The following is a 23,227-nucleotide window of genomic DNA, read 5'->3' as shown; positions in this document are numbered from 1 at the left end:
CTCCTGACTCCTCCATCACCCCAACCAAACCAGTTGACAGTGTTGTTCTACTTTTCCTGCCACCATAAATCTGAAAAAGCTGTCTAACCATTTTGACACAAAGGCTGCCCCCTGATCTGCCAGGATTTGCTCAGGACAACCAAAAGGCTAAATTAGATGTGACCATAATACCTGCATGGTCATCAATGAGGTCTGGTCCCTTGTGGGAATTGCTACTGCATACCTGGAAAACAGGTCAGTCATCACCAGCACATAAGGATGAGTGTCATTTGTATGCCTTAGGGCCAAGAAGTCCACAGACTGCAGCGGTGCTCTCTCCTCAGGCCCAGCTCTACCTAGGACACACTGGGGGCACTCAGTAGTTCAACTTTGGAGATCCTGGAACATACCCACCCAGAAAAAACAACTTTGCATCACCCCCAGCAAACGCTGACCCAGCGCATGCCCATGTGCCTGGTGATAACGCAGAAGTATTTCCCTTCTCTCCTTCACCAGCACCACAACCTGTCTAAAGAGTAGCCTGGTTGCTGGCTCACATATCTCCCACTCCCTTCTGGAGTGAGGGCCTCACAAACCCCAATCACGGGCAATCTACCATCCTTCTTCCACTGGAGAAAGAGTGACAAATCGGGGTCTGCCAGCTGTTTAATCACCCACTCGCCATCCTCTTCATGACCATGATGATTTGAAACGATTTTTCACGTGTTGTGAAAGGTGCTATACAAATAAAAATTACTTGACTTGATTCTTCACCATCCCCTGTCCTAACCCTGATCCCTGACCATGATCATCCTGGCCATCAAACATTTGGGTTACGTCAACCTTACTTACTTGACTCTAGTCTCCATCAGCTACCGTGACAAAACATCAGCATTCTGATTTTCTTCTTATTGCGTGGGTTTACCTCTAAAAACAATGGGCTGCCCAAGGACTCACAATTTCTATTACAACACCGCTGTCCAACATCCTTTATAAAGCCCTAAGCTCTGGGTACAGACTAGGCAGCACAGGTCGGTATCGTTCCTGTATGGGTGCAGCATTCCCAGTAGGAATCTGATAAAACTGCATCTGTCTGACTATAATCCTCCTCATGAGTAGCAAAATACCTCTTCCCACTCCGTCAACAAAGCGGACAACTGCATCTGATGAAACTGCATCTGTCTGACTATAATCCTCCTCATGAGTAGCAAAATACCTCTTCCCACTCCGTCAACAAAGCGGACAACTGCATCTGTTGATCAGCTATCAACCCATCTCCCTGTAATGGGGAACAGAATATTTAACTGCACATTCAGAATTGACAGGGCAAACATCTACCTCAACAGAATCATCTACTGTCGGCCTTAGGACAAAATGGCACTGGGCCTGAATAACGAGGATAATGGGCCTGGGCAACTCAACTGTATAGGTGTGGGGATTGCACACTCTGAGGAAAATTTACTTCCACTCGCTTGTAGGATGGCTCGGCCAACCAGCCATTCCCGCTCTTCTCCTATATCCTCTACCAACACACACATCTACCTTACCTAACACCTGAGGAATACAAGCCCACAACATTGTCTCTGTATGTGGGGCTAGTCGGGTGGTCTGATGTAGCCGAGCCATCCATTGTTGGCCTCGCTCAGGGAAGGGACTGACACCACCCTACCTCAAAGTCTAACATAACATACCCCACATAAGCCAGCTGAAGGCTCATTTGCAGCCCATAAAGGCAGCCAGGAAAACTCCTCGACACCCCTCAATAACTTGTTTAGAAAATAATGCTGAAACACGGAAAAACTAAACAGGGTTGCATGTGAGCCAGTATCCAGAACACACAATATACTTTGACCTTGAACTACCACTTCACCCTCTGGGCACTCTCCAATTAACGCATGCTTCTGGGAATTATCAGTCTGTGTTCTCTCCTCAGCTACTTGCACTACAGCAGCTGAGGAGGCTAAAAATCCTGGGTTGTGGAAGGCATATTGGGACATTTTCGCTGCATACAACCTGCTCAACCACACTGTAAACAAATTGGGTGTCACTGGTCATCCCACTGACGCCTTCTGTTTGCTCTCCTTCCTCCAAGTCGTGGCCCACCCATCCCCCCACACTGGCTGAACTCTAGTAGTTGATCGTTGAGGGGGTGGCTCATCTGGACACTGTTGCTGCTTCTGCTGTAACTCTCCTAACAGCACATCCTTTAACATGGCCATCTGCTCTTTAACCTCAGAAAATACTTCTGCCCTTAAATTCTCCCAAAAACCATGCATCATCACATTAAATGTTCCCGCAGTTGCTGCCTCCTGTTCTTCTGTCATGTTGCCTGTTAGTATCTGGTAACCCTGCTGACTTAATGGTAAAATATGTCATGCCAATGTGTTCTGGTAGTTGATTACTTCTTGAATTACTACTCAGTTAATAAGAGCACTGGCTCTCACAGTAGCCAAACTACCCGAGGCAACAATAACAGAAGACACAGGCTGAAAATATACAAAGTTTATTACTGCAATAGGAAAAAAACATGGATGAATAAACAACAAAGCAAAACATCACAAAATGTTTACCAGCTCAATTTAGCATCAAGGCAGCACCACAATAATTTCCAAGATCACACCGTAGTCACAGTTATAGCTCAAATATCCCCACCCCAAAATCACATGCCAGTAATACATCACTACAAATTCATAAAACTCCACATAAATCAGTATAAAAGCAGTTCAATTCACACAGTGAAGGAGCATATAACTAGCAGGGAGTTAGTCTTGAGTTGCCTAACCAACTATTAGGAGCCAGGACAAAGCACTCACAAACAGAGAGAAAAAAAGAAAAAACTTGTACTGGTCGGTCGTCCTTGCCGGCTAGTAAAACGTTAACAAAACTCATGGCAGACCATAGTTGGTTCCGTCCCATTTCCTCACGTACACAACCGGAAGATAATCCACTCGCATCCTCGAATGACACTTGGATAAAGTTCACAAAAGTCAGAAAGCATGGAGAAAAGTCAGTCTCCCAGGAGGCCTACACAAGATGTTTCCTTTAACTAAGGGAGATAAAACATCAAATGACGAATCGATCGTCACGTGGATTCCACTCACTCACACACCGGCTGTAAGTATCATGCCTCTTTAAATATACTCAACATGCATTGATCCAGTCACCTTCTGCATCCACTTTGTCTTCTACCCAGCACGTGCATGCTGGAAACCAACACGAGCGTTCAATGAGGGGAGAGGCGCTAAGCGAATACGGCTCACCTTTGCACACTAAAGCTTTAGGGAATATCACATTCCTTAAAGGGCACTTTACATGCATTAGCTCATCCACTGAATCCCTGCTCGCCTCGTCCTCTTGGACAAACACAGCTCAGTGCACATAAGCAATGTCATATGGTAAAATTTGTCCCATATTATAATCCTTCAGAAAACAATTCCCATCAATAAATTTTAATCATACTTAAAAGAACATAAAGACATACAAACACATTTAGATGATTTCTATTGTTCATTTAATCTCTCCCCATCTCACTGGATGTCAATGCTAATTGGCTAATGTTAGTACATAAAACATTCAAATAACAAAATACATTAAAATATTGCACATAACATGATGTGTGTGCCCCTTACTTTAATCATTAATTTGGTCTAACAAAACAACAAATATTTTCAGATTAAAAATGCCAGCATTACAGAGAAGCATGGCAAACAGCAAAGACCAACAGTAGAGTGTGCCACTTATAAGTGCCACGCCAGAAACAAACTCGCCCCATACTGTAGTTCTGGGCAACAATTTTGCTAAATGCACTCACTTTGGGTGAAGTTCAATAAATGATGTGTTGATTTACATTCATAAATGTCTACATCATCATCACCATCATCATAATTATCATCAACAACATCATTTTAAATTTTGATGAAACTTACCGAGTCATCATGAAAAATCCAGTAACAAGGGCACTCTTTCCTATATGGTCTGGATGACGATGATAAATATGGTGGTAAATATGAAATAAGGTAAATATGAAGGAAAAGGGACAATCACACAAATTGGGTTTAGATCAAATTATTGGCAGTTATTACTGTCATATTTTTTTCTATGTTTGATATGGACAATCTATGTAAATAATAGATCTAAACATGTGTCATTTTATGATGTTTGTGGCGAAACTGCAGAAAGCAAAAAATTGTTCAATTATTAAATATGAAATAATGCATGTTTAATTCAAGGTTGAAGTACTGCATATTCTTTCTTATAAAGCCTGTTTGATTTAAAATGTAATGTAAAAAACATTTGATGTAACATTTTGGGAGTTTACTATCAAATGTTATTTAATGTATTAACTATCAGACATGTACTCACATTAAATTTAGGTAGCCATTATTCATGCATGAATCCAATTCATTCAACTCCAGTCATAGTTAAGTTTAGCTCTTCATTAGTTCTTGATTAATCCATGCCTTACCTAATTATTAATTCATGCTGAAGAAAGCATTATTTCAGGTATTAATTCATGATTATTCTAGTACCCTTATTGTAAAGTGTTACCAAAGTTTTTGATAAATATATCACATATCAGACAGGAAAGAGACTTAATGTATCATAATAATATAATCATATAGGTAATAATGCAAAATACTGCATTCATGATTGAGATACAAGCAAACCAAGTTGTGCATGATTAGGTCTATACATTGTGCATTTGATGTCACCTGTTTTAAAATATGGCAGAGCATTTGTTACGATATACATGTAATGAAAGGCACATGATGGATTTGATTGGGCTAAACTATATAGTATGCACTGTAGGGCTGGAGGGGCAAAAATATTGATGTTTAAAAGTGCACAAATCAAGGACACATCGCACTGATCAATCTGAAAAAAAGAGTGCAATTCAGAGACATGTGGGATTTGTTATCCTGGCCAGACAGTAAAAAAAGTATGTTAGTTTAGAGCACTTGTTGCAATAACTTTGAGTCCTGCATGAGAGGCACCATAACAAAGAAGAAGAAGGATATTAGAAAGAAACCAGAGGAGGAGAGAAAAGGAAATTGAACCCAATGAGAGAGACCTGAGCAGGCTTAGCACTCTTTTCCTTTGTCTCATTCGCCTGTTTTCTTTCAAAACAAACCCATGATGCAAGCCGGTCTTTATGAAACATGCCTACTGTATATCCCTCTCTTAACCTTTTACCATCACGTTATCCTTTCCCCCACCCTATATGCTGCTATATGCTATTACTGACAGAGAGGAACAGGACGATATTGTTTTTACTGTAATCTTGTGACGACACAAACCTGTACCATTTTTCAGATAAGCACGACAGTAGCTGATCTGGTTTTAAAATAGTAACAAACTTTTTTCCAGCGAGTAGAGGTGCAGCGTAACAAATGCCTCATCACAATTATTTGTCACATTTACTGCCAGGTGAACTGAGGCAATAGTCAAAAACTCTCCTAATATCCTCTCACTCTGATATGTAGTGATGAGTATGTCCAATTTATTTGAGTGAATCGGTTTGTTTAAACAATTCAGTTAAATTAACTGGTTCAAAAAAGATTCACTGATTCATTTAAGTCCCTGTTAGTCCCTGTGTGGCATTTAAGTCTTCTTTTTGTAGTTAAATATGAATTACATTCAAAGGTGCTTAAATACAACTTTTTGCTTTGCATCACGCCTAAGAATCAGGGACAAAAAAACTGTTGAAGGAATGAAAAACGACAACGAACAAACATTTTTGAAAATTGTTTTTTTGGAAAAATTTGGAAGTAAAAAATACATTTCTCAGTTGTTTCCAAGTCTTCACTGAAATATTGTTAGGTATGATGCATTACATCTACATAGCTTCAATATACTGTTTATTTGTTGATTTAGTGTGGCTAACTACTTTTTCAAAAGACTATCTTGACTGTAATTTAAATATTTTAATTAGTAGTTTGTAGCTTTGCCAGCTAAAGTTTCAAAGTAACTTTCCCAACACTGATATTTTTTTATGGGGACTCTGGTTGCTTTACAGCATCATTGCTGGGAGAAAGACGTCACAAAATGTTGAAACAATAAGAGTTGGCTGTCTCTATCTTCCCTGCCCCCTTAAGTCTCTCAACAAGAAAGAATTATAACTTGCAGTTGCTCGTAAGAGATCAATATATGTCATTTGAAATACCACAGAATGACCACACAAACATTGACATTGCATTTAGGAATTTTCTATTTAAAGGAAACATGCCTCTGTGTAACAAAAGTCCTGTTACATTTTTCTGCCATATGTCGACAAAATACTACAACAAATACAATTAAGTGTAACTTAATGTTGTAAGCTTGTGGATTGTGGTGTGCTGTGACAAATTTGTGCTTGTTTTAATTGTTTGTTTTTTTTTTCTTTCTTTTCTTTTTTTTTTTTGCTGATGATTTAGTCTGGCTTGACAAGCAAAGTTAAATCTGCTAAACTTACCTGAAAAGCTGCCATATGATTCTGTTTTTTCAATTGATTAATTATTTATTGACATTGAAAAATGAAACTTGAATTGATGAGCAATAAATGTTTTCGGCACTCCTTATCGCTATTATCTACACTTGTGTGATAGCTGAAATTGGGGACACAGGGCCAGAGGATGTTTATTGCTTGCATATGTGGCAAGCATGTGTTTTACATTTCTGTAAAGGCTTTTAAAATGTGTACGCTCAGGGTAATTTTACCACTAAAGTGACTCAGGACAAGGAGTTAAAGTTACCCAACACATTGGGTATTATTTGGATGTGCAGATGGTTGTGTGATAGCTTTATTAGTTATAAAATATCACGCTGGAGTCAGCAGAGAAACACACCATAATATTATATTAAAAGCATCACTGCATGTCATATGGAGTGTGTAATCTGTAGCACTTCTTCAAAACAGACTTTTTGTTAACATATGTGCCAGTGCCAGAGTGTTAAATTTATAAATGAAATTGCAAAACGGCACCTGATGTTTTCCTTTTCTTCTTTGAAAATTGTATTTATAATTAGCAAGACTGATCTGGCTTATTTAAGTCCTATTTTGAACGTGATATGGATGCTTTTTTTTTAACACGTTTGATCTTCCCAAAAAAATCAGGCTAAGAAGTAATATTCACATTCTGTTCCAGCAACATAAATAAGCCTCATCATTTCTTAGCCCTTAAAACATGTTGCCAAATGCCAAAAGCATAAAAAATATCTTTTTTTTTTCTTCACAGTTTTTAGAATTTCAATACGTTCAGTGTTGACTGTTGAACACTCAACATATGGTGCAGATTTTTAGGTATTTGGCAGTCGTGCCACTTAAAATTATACTGAAATATTAACTATGAGCTTGCCATGACTTAGCGCTTTGTGCTTCAGTCTCAACTCCAAGGAAATCAACCAAAGTGCCCATTTTGGAAGGCCTGCATTATTTTAAATTTTTCAATATCAAACAGATTGCCAGACACAAGTATTGAATATACAATTTTTCAGGATTGTGATATTGCACTGTCATGCAGTATGGGACAGATATTGTTGAGCTATCATGCGTGAATCCTCTAATTGAATGTGACATTTCATCTCTGATTATTAGCATTTGGTGTGTAGTCTTTGGGAGGTCAGGTTTTATTTCACACAGCTCTGGAAAGACTCCAGGCTTAACTTCAAATTCCATGAAGCTCTGTTCAATATCCGCCTCAGTAGGCAGACTGATAGAACATCAGGATTTGTTAATCAAAGCCACGGTGACAGAAGTTTTATTGTAACACGATGACCGGGTTTCAGTTTGTCCTGTGAAACCAGAGCTTAAACATACTCTATTACTGAAACTCTCCATAACCATAAAATAAATGGATCCACAATGTTTCATGTTTTGTGGTCTAAAGAAAATATGTTTACCCTCAAATACCCAGGATGAGTGACTGATCCAACAAAAGTAAAGAAATTCATATTCTTTAAAAAGAAATTTCTCTTACTTTTGGTGTTCACAATAGGTCCAACAACCCTGTACAATATCTAGAGCAGAGTGTCCCTCTTCTTCCAGTACATAAATGTTTATTTTACAAGCCATAAACTTTCTAATGACATTTAAAATGGTTGATTCCTTTGAAACCTGTATCCAAAATGAACCTTTTGCCACACCTGTCCATTTTAAGTGAATTGAAAAAAATTATCAGCCAAGGCCCAAAAGTATTTTTTTTACTGGCCATGGAATTACAATATATATTTTGTACCCATGGACCCTAGTCTGAGTTTTACCATATTACATTTTTTATGGGAATGAAAACAAGTCTGTGAGAGATATGCCTACAGTCTCTTCAATGGGCTGTACTGTTGTTTAGATTGGTGTTGTCATCAGTGCCCGTCCCTGGGTTTGTGGGCCCAAGGCAAAATCATGACAACGGGCCCCACCAGTATGAAAAGTGTCATAACTTTAAAACATCTATAGAACCACTGCAAATGTGATGAGTGGATATTTTTAAGAGACAATGCTGACAAGTCCCCATTTTCTTCAAGTTGCTTTTAGTCACCTTTCAACTTTTTTTCTAGAAGTGTAAATAAATGTCTAGGTTACGGATGCCACCTCTGTTCCCTGATGAAGGGAACGAGACGTTGTGTCAAAGAAGCGACACTAGGGGTCTCTCTTGAGCGCCCAATATGCCTCTGATCTATGAAAAAAGGCCAATGGGAATTAGGCAGACAGTATTTGCATACCCCGCCCCCGGACATACGGGTATAAAAGTGGGCAAATACATCGAGTTCATTCAGGATTTTTCTGAGGAGCCGGAAATGGTCCGGCCACTACAGTGGCTCGGCTGAGCGATGTGGCCAGGAGGACACAGAATCTCGTTCCCTCCATCAGGGAACGGAGGTTACATCCATAACCTAGACGTTCCACGTCTGTTGCTCACAAAGACGTTGTTATGGCAGACAAAGAGCTGCTCAGAACGTCTAAAGCTCTGGCTTGGCTGATCATGTCTATGATGGCAGGCGGTAGACCACCTAGATCTTCCGCGTCCCGTCCAGGGGCCAGACGTGGAGGTCCCAGAGGTCTGGGTGCGGATGCCAGACCGCGCCCCGTCCCTGAGAAAGACGGTCTTTCCTCCGGGGAATTCGCCTGGGAGGGGCTGTCGCGAGGAGTACGAGGTCCGAGAACCAGGCCCGCGTGGCTCCCTACTGGTGGGTGCGTGCGACCGCTGCGGAGGATGCCATATGCCCCAGGAGCCTCTGGAAAAGTTTTAAAGGGACCGTTGTGAATGGCCTGAAGGTGGCGAGGCATTCCAGCACTGACTGCGCACGCTCATTGGTGAGACTTGCTAACATTGAGACTGAGTCTAACTCCATGCCGAGAAAAGAGATGCTCTGAACCGGGGGAGCTTGCTCTTTTCTTGGTTGACCTGAAGCCCCAAACGGCTGAGGTGCCTGAGCACCTGGTCTCTGTGAGTGCATAGTAACTCTCGGGAGTGGGCCAGAATGAGCCAGTCTTCGAGGTAATTGAGTATTCGGATGCCGGCTTCTCGGAGCGGGGCAAGGGCTGCCTCTGCGACTTTCGTGAAGATGCGAGGGGACAGAGACATGCCAAGGGGGAAAACTTTGTACTGATACGCCTGGCTGTCAAACGCGAACCGTAGGAAGGGTCGATGTCGAGGCAGAATTGAGACGTGAAAGTACGCGTCCTTCAGGTCTACAACTGCGAACCAATCTAGATGCCGGATGCAAGTTAAGATTTGTTTTTGCATGAGCATTTTGAACGGGAGATTGTGCAAGGCCCTGTTGAAAACTCTTAAGTCCAAGATCGGTCGCAAGCTGCCACCTTTCTTGGGTACGATGGAGTAAGGGCTGTAGAAACCCTTTTTCATCTCGGTTGGAGGGACAGGTTCTATCACGTCTTTGAGCAAAAGGGTCGTGATTTCCACGTGCAGGGACTTGGCATGTTTGCCGTGTACTGCGGAAAAGCGGACGCCCGCAGACACACTGAAGTGCACCGTAGATCCAACAGCAGGCAGCGTCAGAGGAACAGGAACTGGTGTGTAACTCGCAGCTGACTGCATACACTTCCATCGGCTCCGAAGAAAATTTCTGAATGAACTCGACGTATTTGCCCGCTTTTATACCCGTTTTATCTGGGGTTGGGGTATGCAAATACTGTCTGCCTAATTCCCATTGGCCTTTTTTCATAGATCAGAGGCATATTGGGCGCTCAAGAGAGACCCCTCGTGTCGCTTCTTCGACACAACGTCGAAGTGAGCGACAGACAGGGATCTAGTGTCTCAGTTAATATGAGGTCATGAAAATTACAAGTAGGCTATAATTATGACAGGCATGCAAGGTCAGAAAATGCTATTGGATGAACAAAGTATGTCACACTGCTGTCAATGCATGAAATTGAATATAAACTACCCACAAAACTATGTGTACATTTTAATTTACTGCCACAAAAAAATCAAAGAAAACAAAACGTTGGACAGAATATGTGTAAACGTTAATGTTAAATCAGTAGTTCAATGACTGGCCAATGTTGGAAAAATTTTTGAGTTGTCGGAATTAACGCATTAATTGCATATGATTAATTAAAACATTTTAACACTTGAATTTTTCTTAATACCGTTAATACAGCATAAACCAGCATAAACACTTTTTGGGAGGGCGGAACCTTTGTGACATGTCTGCCCGGAGTCATTACACTGACACACACACCACATCAGCGCTTCCCTGTCAGTGACGAAATGATGGATAAATGACCTCTTAGTGCTATCTTTTGATGTGCAAAACAAGCCCAAATGGGACTTGTGATAGAAGACATGTATTTTCAGCACATTTGAATTACCACTGAAGCACGCCAAGTCTATCACTCCACTTTTCCCGTGGAGTTCAAAGTGGCGCTGGACACTGGCGTTGATGCTCTGATGTGAATCATGAATGCAGCTTCAGGATTGCTATAGGAAAGCGGATTAGATTAGAGTCTAATATTGTGGAGGTTAAAAGTTTAAGAGATTTAATGCTAGTTGCAATGAATACTAAACCTATAGGGACTAAAGCCATCTTTACACAGCAAAGGTGGCACAGAAGCTGCATTTGAAGTGGCAGTCAGGTGACTTTTCACAAAGCAAGAATAAATGCATTTACACAGCAGTTGCAAGTGCATAACTAATTTTAAATGTAAAATTATGAATATAGAAATATGAATGAAAAACAAATGAATGAATACTCAACCTTTGGGGACTAATGCTTTCAATAAGTCAACCTCCCAATTAGACTTTGGGAAAAATTTAAATTACTTGAATTGGTGCTATTTTTAGGGCATTTCTATCTTTACATTGTGGAAGGCATTGATTGAAAAATATGAATAAAGCATTATATTGTTACATATAGTTTTGTTTTATTTCCTAAGATGGAAATACATTCATTTTGACAGGAAAATAAGTATATATAGTGTAAAAGTTCAGTATTTTCAAAATCTGTGATTAATCGTGATTAACTACAAAACATCTGCCATTAATCGCCTCAAATACTCAAAAAGCCACTAAGTAATATTTTGAATTACTTATTTTCTGTATTTCTGTAAAGTGTGAGCATTATTCAGCAAGGTGTGCGATCTGTAACATCTGTAACATGCTTATAGCTTTACTACTGACAGTATTTATGCTGCTGTTATTGTATTCATTGTAACTTGCATTTATTTGTCATTATGTGATTATTAATTATGAGTTAATCTTATCCTTAATATGTTGTTTTTGGTTGTCCATATATTGGAATTCATTTGGAAGAATTTATATATGAGGGGTGTAATATAGTGTCTGAAATGTATGTCTTGAAGATTTACAAAGGTTATAAGACAAATTCACAGAACCTGTTATTTTCTGTTTTATTATTTTAATTCAAACATTTATGACAAATCTTTTCAGAAGAATTTCCAGTTTCCTAAATTAAAGAAAATAAAGAAATTGTTAAAAGTAATACAGCTGATGATTATTTGTGAAACTTACCTTGGAGTAGGGGCATCTCACTAACACTATTAGGATTAGAGGGGTGGGAACGTGAGCTGGAGTTCACTTTTTATTCTTCAGGAAGCCACCTGTGTTGCAAAAAAGTGTGAACCTAATGAAATGTGTATAAAGCATTAGGAGTTTTCAAAATAAAAAAAATTATATAGTGTGTTTATTGGTTGTTCAGCTGATGAAACATTAAATAAATCTTGAAAAAGAAAAGTAGAAGACAAAACTAATAGAAAATGCGAGTTGTAGAAACATTTGATGTTATCCAGGAGCTTTATAGAGTGCATGTCATTGTACAGACTGTAAATCTATATTCACAGCCACAGTCAAAAATTAAAGATAGCACCACTCCGAATAAGGTCTATAACAAAGTAATTGTCTGGCTGTTTTTCATATATGAGATGAGCTAGTCTCCATCTCTTGGTGTGTTTGCCACTTTTGTCACAAAAGTGTAGATTTTCCTTGTATTTTCATTTTGGTGGCTTGATTTAAAGAATATTCAACTTAAGTGTTGCCACTTCTTATTTCCCCTAGATAAACTTTTGATTATAAAATCTACACAAAGTTATTTTGGACCCTGTTTGAAACTACCGACAACCCTTAATGCCAATAATACAATTCTGTGGCTCGTAAGGGAAGGTAGGTGTTAAAACACTATTTTAAGGGTCTCTGAAAAGCTGCAGTCTCTGATTTAAAAACAAAAAAATCTCCCACGGTGAAAAAAATTACTGGAGTAAGGTAAGACATACAGTATGTCCTTTTGAAAGGAACCAGACTTTTTCTGTCCAATAAGCAGGTGATAAAGGGGAAGTTTCATGTCAAGGCCAGATGTCCAGTGCTGGTGTTCGGTATGACGCATTGCAGCCTTGAAGTGGAGAGCTCCCAGACCTCTCACTGCTGAGAGTACTCCAAAGCCTGCAGAGAGAATCCCTGAGGTTTCTCATCCCAGGGGATATACACATTTGCGATGTGTGACAGCACACCAGCCCACCCAGATATTACCCACAGGAAAACAAAATAATGCACGTGGATGAAACACTGTGGATGGAGTGCTTAAAAACTAATGTTTGGATATGGCCAATTACAACTCTTCAATCCTAAAGGTATCATGTTCCTCTTTCTTTGAACATAACAGCTTGTGTTTTCTTTTTCGTGAGTGGAACAACAGAACTCAGGAATTTCATACAGCTATTGACAATTATAGTGTCAAGGTGATATAAGACATGCCCAAAGGAAATAATTTTTTTCAATCATTTATTAGATTAAAATTGAGAGGAATATTATGGTTTTAATACAGATTTGAGACATTTGTGGCATAATAATGATTGCTACAGAAATTCATCTCAAATTGTCCTTCCTTTTCTTAAAAAAAAAAAGAAAGAAGAAATTAGGCATTTACAATAGATGTAAATGGAGACCAATCCATAAAGATTAAAATATTCTCTGTCCTTTGCTGCATATCGCGGTGCCGTTTTGTGGTCCGCACCAGCTCATTTTTGCTTATTGCGGCCCATTCGGCGCATTTCGCGGATGCACAACCGGCCCGCTCGGTTCCCCCGCTGGCCAGTCCGCCCATGATCGGCCCACCGGGAAAATGCACGGTATGCCAGATTGCTAGCCCAGCCCTGCTGCCTGCATAACTAACTCACCTACATGCCACTTCACTGTCAAGTCTCACACAAAGGACAAATGGCTTCACTAACTACAACTTGTGTGGCTTAAATTCCTGACAGTCATATAGCCTATATGTTTCTTCTAAAGAAAAAGCACAAGTAGATAACGCAACGGCATTGCTCTGAAATAAAGTACTGCAGCAATGTTTTTTTTATTATTATTTGGAAATGAGATTATTTTATATTGTTTTGGTTTGTGAACATTTACATACATTTACATTTATGCATTTGGCAGACGCTTTTATCCAAAGCGACTTACAGAGCCCTTATTACAGGGACAGTCCCCCTGGAGCAACCTGGAGTTAAGTGCCTTGCTCAAGGACATAATGGTGGTGGCCATGGGGTTCGAACCAGCGACTTTCTGATTAACAGCCCTGTGCTTTAGCCACTACGCCACATGTCACAGAGATGTATAGAAGTAAAAATAATCAATGGTTTGGGTTCAGAAGAACTTTATTTGTCGACTAGAGTCGTGTGGATTATTTTGATGCACCCTTAATATGTATTTTGGACTGTCAAAAAACATTAACTTGCAGTACATTCACTTGCATTGTTTAAAGGAGAAGGCCTGAAATGAAAACCTAAAAATCTTAAATTCTTTTTTGATGAAGAAAGAAACTCAGATACATCTTGGATGGCCTGAGGGGGGAGTAAATTATCAGCTAATTTTCATTTTTGGGTGAAAATTACCCAAAAATGGGGGGGCACCTGAGACTCGTAGTGACGGATTAATTGACAGCTGCTGTCAGACTCTATGTTATTATTATTCCTCACACGGTCGCAAGACGACATGTGCATGAATCTGGCGTGGTGAGCTGGAACCTGCTTACGTCAGCTGTCACCGCTTACGTCACAAAGTACCACAACAGCCAATAGGAAAATTCAACTGCAGTAGCCACCGTTCAACCTGAAGAGGGCAGCACTCAGACGTTTTTACACCATATATTGTAGAATTAAAACACTTTATACACAAATGTCAAAAAAATTACTTGAATCAATGACCAGTACTAATAAAGCCCCATGCTTACAGATCATTAACTAAAAAAAGTTGGTTTAGGGTTTAGTTACCCTTTAATGCTCTAAGAATTAACATGAACCAACAATGAACTATTGTATTTTTAGATGAATGAATGCTGAAACCATTTACTGTTCATTGTTTGTTAATGATAACTAATGCACGGTATATTACTAACTAATGCTAACAAATGGAAACTCACTGTAAAGCATTACTATTTTTTCTTTTTACATTTTTTTAAAGGAGGGATGTCAAAATTATTTTGCATGTGTAATGGCTCTTAGGTCCCGTCTAGTAGGGGAATATTACAACGTTACCCTGGAAGACCTAAAAGTGACAGGATCTTAGACCCCACCCCCGGTGCTCAGTATACACAGTAAGTGTGTATATGTTTTAGCTTAACTATTGTATAAAATACTACAGGAATAAGAAGTATGGGCTTCAGGCAATAAAGTGTCAGCACGGTGGCTTCCTGAAGAATAAAAAGTGATAACACCAGCTCACGTTCCCACCCCCTAAACCTGAGTATAAGTGAAACTTACTTACTCCAAGGTAAGTTTCACAAGCTGTATTACTTTAAACAATTAATTTATTTTCTTCAATTTAGGAAACTGGAAATTCTTCTGAAAAGATTTGTCACAAATCTTTGAATTAAAATAATAAAACAGAAAATAACAGGTTCTGTGAATTTGTCTTGTAACCTTTGTAAATCTTCAAGATATACATTTCATACACTGTATTACACCCCTCAGATATAAATTCTTTAAAATTAATTCCAATATATGGACACCTAAATTAACTCACCAATAACACTGGATGTTATTTATCAAAACTCTGAATAAAGTCAAAGACTCTTGTAGTACAATTCAAATTATTCACATGACTCTTTCAGCTTCATTCAAATGACATTGGTCTCAGGTTCACATAAAATAGTTAAAAATCACAGTTCAAGTACACATAGGCGAAAATCGCGGGGGTCAGGACCCCCCATCTGAGGGTTGTCCCCCTAAAATATCATTAAAATATGTGTATTGTAAATAATATAATGATATATTCTTAAAATAATTGTTAAAGAAATAAAATAATACAAATGCAAACAGGGCAACAACAAAAAAAACCCTTGGTGTCCCCTTCAAAAATTGCTCTTGAGAATTATTATGTTTATTGCCCCCATTATGATGAAATTTTAGCCCCTGCAAGTACACAGTTCAAATAATCACTCAGTTCAGTTCCATATAACTCAGTAAAATGTTTGTTTAGGTGTGTGTAAAGAACATTTGTTCAAGACTGTTGCAACGATGCCTTTGCTGCGTTGAATTGCTGGAAAAAATGGCGTGGCTCAGTCACAGAACGCACTTGGCCCACTTGAATAGGGTTGATCCACAAAAAGTACAATTCTTCTTCAAAGCGATACTTGATCGTTGGCAATTATCAGACTCTTCTAAATGCCAAAAATATTCAGGAAAAGGGAAAAAAAATCACTCCGTGCAAAACAAACTCTCGTTCTAGCACACTTACAAGTGCATTAAAGCGATTCATGTGAAAAACAACATATCACTATGACACGGTTCATAGATGACTCCAAAAACGCAGTATTGAATTCTGTATTATGCCAGAAACAACAATGTTCTCAATGAAACTCACGGCGTTAGAAACTCTCTTTCGTGCTCTCGGCCAGTCTCTAACACCGTTCTCCATCAAATGGAGAAACCCACCAAAATAAAAGTCCCTTGTCAGTCTGTTCCCTTAAACATTTCATGAAAGGTTTAATTAATGTTCTTGTAACTGGTAATCATGGGCAAGGAGGAGGCGGGAACTGGCTGAGCAGTCAATTCAAATTTTAATGACATAAATCAACTTAAAACCACTTAAACACACAGACACACACACACATACATACACACACACACACACACAGCGACCATGTGTGTGTCTCTCTCTCTCTCTCGAAAAGGCGCCTCCGGCTCGTCTTTATCGCCCTCCTGGCTGATTAGAACAACTCAGGCGTGCATCCTCACGGCCCGGCCACACCCTCCTCCTCGTCACACTCCTTCACTGCCCAACTCAGGCTGGAGAAACCTCTTCCTGGAAGGGAGGTGTTGACCTTCCAGCCATCCTTCTGCTGGCAGGTCTTCCCAGCCTATCTGGAACCCTGGGAGAGACAAGGGAAGGGAGAGAGGAGAGGGAAAGAGTGAGGGGGAGAGTCAGAGAGAGAGTAGAGAGAAAAACTTGCTCGCCGGTCCCATGACACGCCATCACCTGGTCCTCAGCCACTCCTTCGCCCTCTGGCGAATGACACCCGTTCCTCCCCTGGTGGAAGGCAGTCAGTTTTTCGACCCCTGGTGGACAGAACGGGTCCTCCCCTTCCTAGCAGACGGCAGTGGTTTGTTACAGAATCAGATGATGATGCCTTGCAAACTGGTTTCAGTAAACTAGGTTTAAGGACAACGCATGGTTGGTTACATCTCAAATATACAAAAGACATGTTGCAATTGGCCAACAATTCCTTTAACATATAATGTTTGGTGTACTGTATGTATTCTAGCTGTCACTTTAAATCAAACTATGAAACTTTTCATAAAGACAAAACCAGAGCTGTCCGTGGTTCTGAAGCAATTGTTGATGATATAGTGGCATTTAAGTTTGATTCTGAATTCACAGGTCAATGAAAAAGTCGAAGACCATTTATATTCTAAATATTGTTTGCTATAAAGCCATGCAAAGTATAAAATGGCAACACAAAATGGCAAACTACAACTTTTGCTTTGAAACAGTGCAATTGCAATGCAGAAAACAGAAATGTTCCAGGTTCAATACAAGTTAAGCTCAATTGACAGCATTTGTGGCATATGTTGATTACATAGGGTGGCCAGACATCCTGTTTTTCCTGGACTTCCTAGCACTTTTTCTAGTGTCTCGTCTTATTCTGAAAAAATTGTGTTTCGTCTCGTATTTCCCCTCTCCTAAGATTTCTCTATCGCCTATAAGGCTTTCTCAGTCACGTGAGTATTCTAATCAAAGGTAGCCACGGTACAGCTTGTAAAACCAATAAAATAACACAGTGTTATTTGAAGTACATGACTGGATTAAACTATCCAATCACAGTCCCCTATCAATAGACGTCCAGTTAGTGAACTGATTGAAGAGTCAATTTGAAAGAGCACACAGATGAAATTGCAGCTGGAAAAATGTCAAGGAAGCGTGCATGTACATTTAATGAGGATATTCAAAAAGAGTTTACATTTCTAAAAAGGTGTCACAGCCAGAGCCTATTAAAGTGAGGTGTGAGATTTGTGGAGTTACTTTTCCATTGCCCATGGAGGCCACATCGACATCACACAGCATGTTCACACAAAAAAGCATGTGGATGCTGCTAAAAGTAAGTGTTCCACACCAAGTGTTGGCATTTTTTTTTTTTGTGAAACAAAGTTCTGAATCTGACAAGGTGCATGCAAGTGCTTATCATTCTGCTCATTCTTTTTGGTTGGCTGACCGCACTGCAAAATTGATCAAGAAACTGAACGATCCAAAATGTTCTTCTGCCCACACCAAATCTGAAGCTGTCATATGCAACATACTCGCTTTTGTGCAGCTGGACTATTAGAAATTACTGCAGCATACTACACTTTTTCAGTGGTCTGCGTGCATACTTTCTTTCTCAAGCAAAATGCCCAATGTTTCTAAGAGACATTTTCAGCGATCCTTGTACTAAACTTTGGATTTGCTTTGCACTCAAGCAAAGAGCCACTTTTACCATTGCACTCGAGATAGTATAGCAAGACCACATATCAGCCTCAGAAGTGGCTTTGCACTTTCATGACCTGAGAAAAGTCTTGCAGGCCAGGCTGGAGGAATCAGTCATACCCTCTGATATTAAAAAAGCAGTTGGATGCCCTGGTTGAAGCTGGTGACACGCAAGCAGATGATTTCTTTTGTGTAGTGAGAAACTTTTATTCAGCATTGATGGATTACCTCCAAAATTGAAGCCGCTCATTGGAGAACACTGAAAAACTTGAGTGGGCCCTACTGAGAGACATCCCAGAGTAGAAAGAGATTCACAGCAGCCTCAAACACTTCTACTCCAGAATCCCGCCTCTCAGTTTGACTGACAAAACCACGCTCTTTGATGAGTGGGCTTGCACAAAAAAAATTGTCTCTCGTAGCATCACTGAGTGGAACATGAACAAGACGGCCATGTCTGAGAGATGGACAAAAGTTTTACATGAGCTGGAGAGCAAGACAATGAACTTCGGAGTCTTAGCCAAGGTCGTGGAGTTTGTTTTATGCCTGCCTGGGACATCAGCATCTGTGGAGCGTGTGTTCTCATTAATGAACGCAGCATGGACACCGGAGACATTTTGACTCAGTGTAACAGTCATGAAGGCAATGCTTTTCGTACGTCTTCATTTTGGACTGCTCTGCATTTTATGGTAAGACAAGTGAACACTGAGAAAAACTGCTGCCATTGAAAAGTACAAGGTGACAATAGTTACAGATGCGGATGCACCCTCACCTTCGCATTGATCTGCGCCTAGGTAAAGATACTTCTGTTTCTTTTTTTGTTGGGAGGGGGCTGTCCCATTTCCACAAGCAGAAATCTGGTCACCCTATGATTACAACAATGTTAATTAGAACAATATAAATAAATAAATAAATAAGCCAGTAAATCCTGTAATCTGGTGAAAGTCATAATGCTGGTAAAGCCCTGATTTTATCACACTTAAATCATGTTAACACATATAATGTTTATCTTACTCTACATTTGAAAAAGTGTGTATTGGCCCCATTCAATTCAATTGCATGCATCTACCGTAACCGCAATGTTTCATTTTTATTGTATTTTTTGTAAAACATTTTTTACATCAGGAATGGAATTTAGTTTTTTTGGTAATCATCATTATGACACAAATGCTATCGATTGAGCTTAACTTGTATTTAACCCGCAATATTCCTTTAAGTAATTATCTGCCCTAAATTAGTCTCAAATATTGAAATAAACACTTTCTGGTGTTATTCTGTTTCGACTTTATGAAGAAGTGGTCAAAGAATACTTTCAACCAATTTAGAGTAAGTTTATCTCTCAGTTATTATTTAATACTTAATAATACAATAGCATTACTATGTGTGGTAGTTAGGATTGACATAATTCAGGGGTTGAATTAAGGTTTTGATTAGCCTCAGCCACTTAAAAACTCCTGTTTTTCAAACTTAAAGCAAAACCCTTAAATAAAATTGCAGTTGTTTTTAATCAATTTGCTGTTATAGAAAACAATGTTATTGGCTAAAACACATTAATGAGGTTGATGGATCAAATAAACACTAACTTTATTAGCGGCATGTTTCCCTATCCAAACATTTGAACCTCAAATGATCATTATAGACACACTGAAAACCTTAGTCTGGGCAAGAAAGGCTGTCTGTGAAAGATCCTGCTTTATCTTGCCATCTAAATTGCATACTTTCATGTTTTCAAATCATATTTGACAAGTAACGTTGGTCTTATCCCAGTATAGGCGAAAAAAGTAAGAAAAACACCCCCCCACTTTGGCTGTATTACTTTACATTCAAATGCAAAATGTGGCTTCATATTAGTTCGTAAATTCAGTTCTCTGTTCTCTCGAAGGGTCGATGTTGTCTGGAGTTGGCAGGCTCTCTGTTTCTCTGTTTCTCTCACTCACTCGAGCTGAATTGATAAACACATGCCTCATCTCAGCCAAAGCCAAGGCAAATGTTGGACACACCTGCTGAACAGAAATTGGAAACCTCGAGAGATCATAACAGATCCAAATCTCAGCCTGAACTGGCCCTGTGTTTAACATGTGCTCTTACGCAGTCTGCAAATCCACTATATTTAGCAGTTTCGCTCTTTTATGTTCGCTTACATAAAGTTAGAAGTTTGTCAGAGACCTGTTGATCGCTAATGATAGGAGAGCACCTCTGTTACTGGAACTCCTTGGGCTTGGCTCAACGTCACCACATCCAATTTCAAAAATACACAGCAGAGCTGCTACCCCCGGGGCTATAAAAATCTGCCCTCTCTGTTGCTGCTCTCCAAGCAACCTTTCTGGAATTAAAAATTCACAGCTGCTCCTGTGGTTTGGTCAACAAGCCACAGATTCCTTGGGGGAAAGAGTGAAGTTGTGAAGCTGTGAAGGTCACAATATATATTTCAGCTTAAACCAACAAATGGGAATTCCTTCAGATCTGCACACTGAATATGTATGATGTCTCTGAATGTGTTTCTTCCTGCAAGAGCCAATTGACACTATGGCTCTTTCAAAAGTCAAATGGAGATGGCAGATTTAGTACATTTTTTTAACTTTGCTTTTTTAAAATATTTTGTATTTATTTATTGATGTCTTGTTCATTTGTAACATTTGTTAATGTTCATTAGTTAATTATTAGGGAAATCTCTATTATGTATTCCTCAGCACAAATGGTAAAATTGTTCAAATGATTTATGGTACGAAAGGATTTAAATACTGATCACTTTCACCTACACACATTATCATATCGCTTCTGAAGATTTGGATTTAACAACTGGAGTCCTATGGATTACTTTATGCTGCCTTTATGTGAATTTTGGAGCTTTAAAATTTTGGTACCCTTTCACTTGCATTGTATGTGCCTACAGAGATGTAATATTCTTCTAAATATCTTTGTTTGTGTGAAAGTCAGACACATCTGGGATGGCATGAGGGTGAATAAATGATGAGAGATTTTTAGAGCTTTCCCTTTAAGTGTCCAAAAATATTTTTTTGGGCCAATTTATGTAGCCAATTTCACATTATTTTAATTTTCAATCTAAAAGGTGTATACCGAAACAATACTTTGTATAAAGTGTGCCATTTATGTATGAAAACCTAAATTATAACCATTGTGGTGTCTTGAGTCCATTTTGGTGTAATTTTACATGAAAAGATGTTTACAAAACACCAAAAAGGACTTTTAAACAAACACATCAATAACTTGAAAGAATGGGAGTTTACTGGGAAAATCTGTGAGGCAACATCATTGTTACCATGTGAATGCAAAAAGTTAGACCCTCCCTTGCTATACCACTTACTGCTTCAGGCTTCAGTTAAGACTTCATTTAGCATCCCCCCACCCTCTCTCAAAGTTTTACCTTGCTAATTGCTGGAACTGATTTGAAGGTTAAAGGAGGGGGGGGGGGCATTTCATTAGAAATAATTTGAATCAGCCGACAAACAACAGCCAATATTTATGTACACACCACATGCCCTTGTTATTGACTCTTTGATGTGGGTGGGGTAGTACAGCACAGATGATTACAAATTGTACGACCAAAAGAGAATCGTTGGAATCATTTGTTATGCCTCCCTGAATATAAGGCATTGATGGATATACTGTAAATTTGTATGTAGTTTCGACAAAACCTGAAATATGTAAAAAAGGATGAAGGCTACATGTTTTCAATTCAGCATGTCAGACTTTTTGGGCACAACTGAACTCAGCTTAAAAGAATCTTAAAAGACAATTTTCCTTTCTTGACTGACATTAGGACAATGTGTGTGGTGGTTACTGAAGACTCTATGTGTGTTTTGAATTCTTAAATGCACTGGGATTTGAGCTCAGTCATCACTTGGAATATTCCCTTTTGATGTCTTATTTGATTTCTTTTTGAAACGTTGACATGGCTTATTTCAATTAGAAGACGCATTGCTTTTTTTATTTGAGCTGTCATCTTAAACTGAATTTTCACTGATATTGTAGAGTGCAGATAGTAACTCTGAAAGTCTCCATAATACAATAGCAAATGCTTTCAAAGGTGGAGAAATGTATTTATATGAGACCTAGATATCTAGATTACATGTATCAACAGTTTATCTGGTAAAACTTTACAATAAGGTTCTATTTGACATTAACATTAGTAAATACGTTAGGTATCATTACATAAAATTAACTATATTTTTTAAAAGTATTTGTTAATCTTGGTTAAAGGAATTTTCCGTGTTCAATACAAGTTAAGCTGAATCGATAGCACTTGTGGCGTAATGTTGATTACTACAAAAATGTATTTCGACTCATCCCTCCTTTTCTTTAAAAAAGGCAAAAATCGGTGCAACAGTGAGACACTTACAATGGAAGTCAATGGGGCCAATTTTTGGAGGGTTTAAATGCACAAATGTGAAGCTTATTATTTTATAAAAGCATGTATAATTCTTCTTTAAAAACTCATGTATTATTTGAGCTGTAAAGTTGTTTAAATAGTCATTATTACAGTCGTTTTCAGGTTTTATGCTTTGTTGACATTATTTCTTCATGGCAACGATGTTGTAATTGGCTTTAACTTTACACAGAAAAGGTTAGTAAGTGATTTTATCTCACTAAAATCAAGTTAACATGCATATTGTTTATGTCTTGTGTCTGCACTTTTAAAATATGAAGTATTATAATGTTACGAATTGGCCCCATTTATTTCCATTGTAAGTGCCTTTTACTGGATCCCAGATTTTTGATCCAAATAAATATTTGTGGTAATCAATATTATGCCACAAATGCTGTAGATTGATCTTATCTTGTACTGAACCCGGAATATTCCCTTAATGTTAATGTATAAAAAT

The sequence above is a fragment of the Xyrauchen texanus genome, chromosome 34 (genome assembly GCF_025860055.1).
Source record: "Xyrauchen texanus isolate HMW12.3.18 chromosome 34, RBS_HiC_50CHRs, whole genome shotgun sequence".
Lineage (NCBI taxonomy): Eukaryota > Metazoa > Chordata > Actinopteri > Cypriniformes > Catostomidae > Xyrauchen > Xyrauchen texanus.
The sequence above is the reverse complement of the archived record's forward strand: the minus strand, read 5'-3'. Positions refer to the sequence as shown.